Source organism: Meles meles, chromosome 6, assembly GCF_922984935.1.
Source record: "Meles meles chromosome 6, mMelMel3.1 paternal haplotype, whole genome shotgun sequence".
NCBI lineage: Eukaryota > Metazoa > Chordata > Mammalia > Carnivora > Mustelidae > Meles > Meles meles.
The window spans coordinates 109105315-109113810 of NC_060071.1; positions in this window are offsets into that span (position 1 = coordinate 109105315).

Here is an 8496-nt window from a genome sequence, read left to right on the forward strand (position 1 = left end):
ACTGTTTATGTTGACTGTTGTATCCATACAGAATTTGGCATCATCTCTCTCTCACCCCCGTTGTGATGTAGGCCTTCTGAGAAGAGCAGCCCTTTCCGTTTTTGTTTGGAAATCTTTGGTTTGCAGAGATGTACAGATTCCAGTGCCAATAATTCGTTTCTGATGAGACTGTCATGTCTTTTTAGTGTTAAAATATTTTACATAGCTAAACCTAGTAATCTCTTACTATAGATGAATTTGAAGTCATTTCACCTCTAAATAAGATTGGTCATTTCTCATTTTACCAGTGGTCAAACTGGAACATAGAAGTATATCATATTTATACTTTGTTTAATTCTAGAAGACCATTCATGCTGATGCAAAGACAAGTGTTTTGTTTCTGAGGGAACAAGATTTTGCTGTGTTCTCTGGCATGTCGTGTGTCACCCTTGATTCTAGCTGGTCATGTAGTTTGTGTTAATTCCACAAAAGGGCAGGAGTGGGGTTGGAAAACACCTGGCCAAGGGCAGTGCCAGGCTTGGTACAGTTTGTTCCCACTGCTGGGGAAAAGCTTAAAGCCTGTTTGTTTGATAGCTATCAGTGTTTAATCATCATATGAAAAGACTTAGGGATAACAAAGACCACCAAAGTGCCAAGATCTAATACTACTTTAAAAAAATGTAAACAATGGAGGGGTTATAATGTAAGGGTTTTATAATGCTAAGAAATAAGCTCATTTTTAGTTATGGATTTTCATTACTACCTCTTTGCTGTATAAATATATCTCAGTTTTCTAATACCTCAATTTCCTGAGAATCTGTATGTACGTTTTTGTAAATAAAAGAATTTACCATATGCTAGGGGAAGGACCTGGCTTTTAAAGAAATTGTATAAAGACCTTTGTTACTGGATTTGTTAACAGTGAATCGATTTGAAACTTCTTTAAGACATTTTATATAGCCTTTTCTGGTCCCTTGACTGAGGTGTTTTTGTTTCTTTTGTTTTGTTCTTTTTTAGTAAACATGATCTTATTTAGTGAGATCTATGTTCAGGAAGCTTGTACCCTCATTTGTTAATTTACAACTGCAAAGATTTGTATGTCTCCTATGTTTTCCTTTCATGCCAAAGAAATACTCTTTTTTAAAAGCCAGCAGGTTGCACGAACTGAAAACTTTCCCCCCGCTTATACAGGCAATATTAAGTTTTATTTCCTGGGATTTAGATAGTTTTCAGAAGAAAATACCCAATTTTTAAGTTAAAACTAGTGATAATAATTTGTGAAAGTAACATGGTTTTAGGAATGCATTAGTTCCATTAAGGAAGTAATGACAGTTTTAAGGAACTGTGTTGCATTCAATCCACAATTGCATGAACCTTTTTAAAGCGAATATAAGATATAATCACTAAATTTTGTGTGTGTATGTGAACTACTCAGGATTCAATGGCCTAACATGTAGAGGATTGATCGCTGTTATCTTTAGGGCCAGATTTCCCATGATTGCACACGGCTATTGATCCTATTTTTAAGGGGGTCAAACCTGCTGCCTTAAAGCTAAACCTGCTGCCTTTAAACTTTGCTATCCCCCTCCCTCCAACTGTGGCTGTAAACAGTGACTCTGCATAGTCAGCTAGCATTATACTTGATTCTATTGTGAATGCAAATAAAATTTGTTAAGTCCATCAAGTATTAACTAGGTAAATGTACACTGATTTCAACCTTGTCTTTGGCCAAGTCTTCTTGATAGCTTACGATAATTTGGAAATGAAGTACATCGATATGAATGTGAACATTGTGTTTGAGTCATTGTGGTAATAATTATTCATATTTGGAACTGCTAATGAACATTTAAAGTGTTTATTTCCATCCTATGGGGCAAATTTCTTAATTTCTCTGAGCCTTTAGTGATTACTACCAGAAAAGCGTATTCTGAAGAATGAGATAATTTATGTAAATTACCTTAATTCCTAGTAGCTTAGTGTGCAGTAAAGAATAAATGATAATTTATTATTGGTATTTAATGTTGGCATATCGTTAATATACATACCATATTAGTATATAGTAATTTTGTATTTTGGCATTGGGTTTTGTAGTTCCATTTAAACAGTGAAGGTCATCTAAATTTTATATGAGATCTGAGAGTAGCCCAAACTGTAGCAAGTAAAGAAAAAAACAATTTTGCCTTTTTATTGTAGAGACTATTAAAATAAGTAGAAGATTATAATCTCTTTGTGTAATTAACTAGGTCCAACCCCCATGACCAGTCTGGCCCTATCCATTCCCTACCATCTCTTCCCACATTTTTTTTTTTTTGAAACAAATCCCAGAGATTGTATCTTATCTATAAATATTTCAGTATTTATCTCAAATGGAAAGGTCTCATTTTAAATAAAACCACAATATCATTGGACACACAGTAATCCTTAATAATCATATAACCAGTATGAATGCTCCAGTTTCTAGGAAACTGTTTTTAATAGCAGTATTGAGGTGTGTAAAAAGTGGAGAATAAATATAATAGGGAGGAGGCTACTTTTGCAAAGAAGATGAAAGGTTTCTGTTACGAGGACAATAGACCCCTAAGTAGGTAAATTTGGAGGTACAGATAAGTGATTAAGGAGGGGAAAGTGGGGAAGCAGAGTAATGTTGAAAGCAGGGGCTGTTTCTTGTATCCCCACTACCTACTGTTTTCCTATGGGCATAGTAAGATGAAGATGATTATTAGGGTAAAAAAATAGAATTGATAACTCTTGTGAAATTGCCAACAGTGACAAAGGAATGACTCTTAGGAGAAGGGGTTGGGCTTTTGAAATATTATCAACAAACAAAGGCAGAAAAGACACTCGGGTGAGCAGGAAAGAAAATGGGTGGTAAAAAAAAAAATGGGTAGTAAAATGGGCACAAAATTTTAATGGAGATGGTTCAGCAAGTGAATGCAGGGTTTTTGTATTGTTTGTTTTGGGTTTTTTTGTTTTTTTTTTTTTTTGCTTTTGGAAGATGAGATGGGGAAGGGGTAAGGAATCAGCTTAAAATCAAACATCCCAATACTGTGGTCAAAAGGGATCAGTAGAGAAGTAATTCAGGATAAATTCATCAGAGCATTATCAGAATTTATAAGGAAAGCAAACTACATGGCTGGAGTTGCCAGAAATGCATCAAATCAGGCGACTTTTTGAGCTTTTTGTGCTGCTGCTTACACTAAATGCAAATAGAGTGTGAATTACACACACTCATCTCAAACCAATGAGTCCAATTTTATTTTTAAAAGAGCACCTGACTAGAGAGAACACCTGCACGTGTTTGCACAGTCTACTGAGGAGAGGATCAGTGTGGTCTGGCCTGATACATACTTGAGCTGCTGGGGTGTGAGCCCCTCATCTTGAGCTGGAGAGACCTCTGATTAATGTTCTTTCTCCGTGGCTGAGAGGACGGTGGAGTAATAGCTGTAGGAAGTCAGATATGGCCAGGCTGCCTTCTTATGGTTTTCAGAGCAGCTCCACTGACTTTTACTCAATCTTTCAAAAGGTCTTTTGAGATGGAAAGATAAAACTGATACTCAAAGTGCTTCAGTGACACCTCTGTCGGAGGTCACACAGCAGTGATGAGATCTGAACTCAGGCCTCCTGAGTCTCATCTATCTTGTTGTCTTCCCACCACACTCCGTGTTGGATGAAAACCCAGAGATGACAGAGTCCAGTATGTTTAATTAAAATTTTAATGAATTCTACTAAATTATTTAAATTCAGCTGTTGGATTCAGCCTAAGCTTTCAATGCTCTCTTAAACTGCTTAATAGGTCCAATTTGTAAAAATCCATTGAACGATTTAGGATCAAGTGATTTTTTTTTTGATCAAGTGATTCTTAATATCTAATTGGTTTCTAATAAGGTCTATAGTATCTCCAAAGAGGACTGAAATTTGTTTCTTTTTAAAAACAAAGTTACCATATACATCATCTCATTCTTTGAAGGTTGAAATGAATACTCAGAGTTAATTTTAAATTTTCCAAATGTTGTGCTTTAGCCTGTAAGTCTCTTGCCATATTTCCAGTAAACTTTTACTTGTCAAATTTCAAATAAGCCCATGGAAATACTTTTTTTAAGGGAAAGAATGAAGTTCATAGACAAACTACCTTGATTATTAATCAAGTTGGAAGTCTAAAATATATAAAAATAGTTTAAAACACCTCACAAAATCAGGGTCATACTTACATTCTCTTTATAGTACTAAGCCTACATTAGTGTAAACATTAGGAAATTATTTTTTTGTATATATGTGTTTGTGTGTATCTGTGTGTATATGTGTGTATGTCTGTCTGTCTGTATGTATATACTTTTTAAATAGACTCTTTTCCTGGTGGTAAAAACTTGCTTGAATTAGAGTATCAACTGCTGGTTATACAATGTGAAGTGACTGGGTTTGCCTAATAAAGTTGCCTTCAAATACAGAAGGATGCTAATCAATAGGCAAGATCGTTGCCACTTGGTAACACTGGTCAGGTCAGGGATGTCAACTGTAGGATGGAAGAAGAACTTTGTCATCTCCCTATTCATAAAAAACGGGGTGATCAATATTTGCCTTTCAGGTTGGTGTTGTAGGTTCCACTGGAGTGGAACTCTAGGATCGTAGGGAAATTTGTTCATGGCTGTATGTTTTCACTGCCTAGAACAGTGCCCTGGAACATAATAGGGATAAAATAAATGTTTATCACATGCATGTATCAATGGATGCAGATTGCTTTTTAAGGTTTACAACAGAAAGCTTTCAGACTTAAAATCATCAGAGGTATCAAAGGTGTTAACTGGCTAGACAGTCAGTCTTATATATTTCCCTCCCTTCCCCTTCCTACATTCTTCATGGGAGGTATACATCCTCTGTTGACATTCTTTACCTTTATATCATAAGCATGAGAAATGATGTCCTACTCTGAGGCAATAGCGCTTTTATGTTATTTATAAAGCAAGGACCAAGGACCAGGTCTCAAGGACCTGTGCTGGGCCAGGTACCATGCTAGGCACTAAGAAGACAGAGCCAGTCGAAAGGCTCCTGAGAGGTTCACAGGGCCAGCCTGCTCTGTGTGATATGCAGAGGTGACCACGGAGTTACTATGACTACAGAGATGCTGACAAGGCAAAAACTCTGGAAACCCAATAAGACCTAGATATTTTTCTTTCTGAATTATTTTCCTGCACTTTTTAAAAGAGAAAGGCCTACCATATTGTGAACATAAAGATTTTTTTTTTAGCATGTCAGACATTCAAATCCTCAGACACATAAGCCCAATTACAAAAACTCTGAATCATAAATTGGACCTAAGAATTTGAACAAGAAAGTTTTATGGAAATTGAAATATCTTATATATTCTATCCCAAATGAAATAACTTTCCATAAACCTTATGCAGTTGGACACCTACTTTTTTTTGTTATGGTTATTCACTTGTAACCTCAGTTATGAGGAATAACTCAAGTACTTTCAAAACTAACAGTGTTTTTAACAGTGTCCATGCTCAAGTTTGTCTAACCTGCAAGCTAAACTTTCCCATTCCTTGGCCACCTGATATTGCACTGATACTTCTGTCTCCCTCAACCAAAGAATCAAATCAGCTCTCCACTCCACTTGCTGGGGAAGCCAAGAACAGGAACATACACTTTCCAGCAAAAGCAGCCTACGGACAGCAAGGAGAATCAAGGCCAAAAAACAGGGTCATTTTTATATAGAGAAAAATAAATGGGGGCGCCTGGGTGGCTCAGTGGGTTAAGCCGCTGCCTTCGGCTCAGGTCATGATCTCGAGGTCCTGGGATCGAGTCCCGCATCGGGCTCTCTGCTCAGCGGAGAGCCTGCTTCCCTTCCTCTCTCTCTGCCTGCCTCTCTTGTGATTTCTCTCTGTCAAATAAATAAATCTTTAAAAAAAAAAAAAATAATAATAAATAAATGGAAGCAAAAGGGATCCAGCCAGCTGGGGCCAACAGTCTGGTTACTTACATAGGCAGAAGACGGGGAGAGAATATTAGAGATTTTGTGGATTGAAGTGGAGGGTTCTGAGTCTTACTACAGAATGATTTTACAAAAAGACATTTAGAAATATTGTAAAGATATTTTTTTCCCAAATGAATGTCAGCAAAATTCATTACGTCTACTTTGAAAGGTAGGCAGCCTTTTTGCTTAGTTTCCCTTGACTGGGGGAAAATATGATTGACCTCGTGTGTGTGTGTGTGTGTGTGTGTGTGTACCATATTTTCTTTTTTTTTTTTTTTAAATTTTTTATTTATTTGACAGAGAAAACACAAGCAGGGGGAGAAGCAGAGGAAAAGGGAGAAGCAGACTCCCCACCAAGCAGGTAGCCCAATGGAGGCTCCAACCTAGGACCCTGAGATCATGACCTGAGAAGACGACAGAGGCTTAACCTACTGAGCCACCCAGGTACTCCATCAATCATATTTTTGACTTGGTTAGGAAGTACTGAATTCTCTTTTGAATGGTCACGTACCTGTTTGTGTGAGCCTCACTGTTGTTGTTGTTGTTGTTTTTCCCTGACCCTCAGGGATTTACTTAAATTAACTACCAGCTTATGTATTTGGATACCTAGGTAGAGGGATACCTGGGAAGTAATCTTAATCCTTTTTGTCCCAAGTCTGAGCATAGACCATGAATCCGCATTGGGCAGGCAGTGGGAAATCATGCAGCACAAACACCAAAGGAGTGGTGGCTTGTTGCGGGCATTAGAAGAGATGTTTCAGTTTCCAACTAGAACACATCATTTAGTTATCCGACCTTCATTGAGCACGTATACTATGTGCTAGACATTGCTCCTGGCACCATAGAAGAAAACCTCCGCTCCTTCCACCTCAAATAGTCTATCAGGGCCAAGCCGGCAGAAGTCCAAGGAAGGGAAGACAAGGTGCTAATGTGAGGCCTGTGGTCCTGGGGGGCTCTTTGTATTCTCCCAGCAGACAGTCCCTAGATTCTAACGGGAAACCTGGGAACACTTGTAAGCAGTCAAATGTGTGGCGAATCAGAGCTCTGCAAGGCAAATTTTGAAAGATTAACTAGGAAAGGAGGGAGAAGTCCTCTTCCCTGTAAGCAGTTTCAAACCGGGCATTATATGTATATCAAAACACCCAACGTTACACCTTAAATATATATAGTTTTTGTCAGTCATACCTCAATAAAGCTGTGTGTATGTGTGTGTGTGTGAGAGAGAGAGAGAGAGATTCCCAGCCCTGCTTCCCACATCTCAGTCCTCACCATACTGTCTCCCAGCTGATGATGGAGAGATCCAGACTGGACGATGTGAATTCTTGGATACAAGAAATTTCTAACAAGCTTCATGCTTCAACTATACTACCCTCAGATGTGCTATGGTGTTGCAGTGGTGATCTAGGTAAAATTAAATAATTGTAAAAGAAGATGGGATAGGCAGCAATAAATTTAACCCAGAATATTTACAGATAATGTATGTCACATCCATAGCTACTTGTGACGTATTCCTGATAGTAGTTAACGCGTATATGTTTAAAAAAGTGTTCTTTTTCATAGCGTTAATGGCATTCCCTATAATGATGTCACTTGTGCTCATTGTGATTCTGATATTCTTTCTTGAATGGAAGAGAAATGAGGAGGGTTCCTCCAGGAGATGTGTAAGGGGGTGTCACATTTTAAATATCATCCATAGTGTACAGGAACAGAAAAAAAGTTTGAGAACTGCTAGGACGGAACTAGGAGTTGAGGATCATAATTTTCTTCCAGTTTTCTCCCGGCTCTTGGGTACTCCCGTTTTATTTTAGTAGCTGCTGTTTAGGAGAAGCTGTTTGACATATGTAACACTCAGCTGAGGAAGAGAGAATGCTGAGTCAAGAGTCTCTAACTAAGACTATAGAGGAAAATGGGGCACCTGGGTGGCTCAGTCATTAAGCATCTGCCTTTGACTTAGGCCATGATCCTAGTAGGATCAAACCCCACAATTAGGCTCCCTCCTCAGCGGGGAGCCTGCTTCTTCCTCTCCCACTCCCCCCTGCTTGTATTCCCTCTATCACTGTGTCTCTGTCAAATAAATTAATAAAATCTTTTAAAAACCCACAAAAAACAGAAGATATGAACAGACACTTCTCCAATGAAGACATACAAATGGCTATCAGACACATGAAAAAATGTTCATCATCACTAGCCATCAGGGAGATTCAAATTAAAACCACATTGAGATACCACCTGACACCAGTTAGAATGGCCAAAATTAGCAAGACAGGAAACAACGTGTGTTGGAGAGGAAGTGGAGAAAGGGGAACCCTCTTACACTGTTGGTGGGAATGCAAGTTAGTGCAGCCACTTTGGAGAACAGTGTGGAGATTCCTGAAGAAATTAAAAATAGAGCTTCCCTATGACCCTGCAATTGCACTGCTGGGTATTTACCCCAAAGATACAGATGTAGTGAAAAGAAGGGCCATTTGTACCCCAATGTTTATTGCAGCAATGTCTACGGTCGCCAAACTGTGGAAAGAACCAAGATGCCCTTCAACGGATGA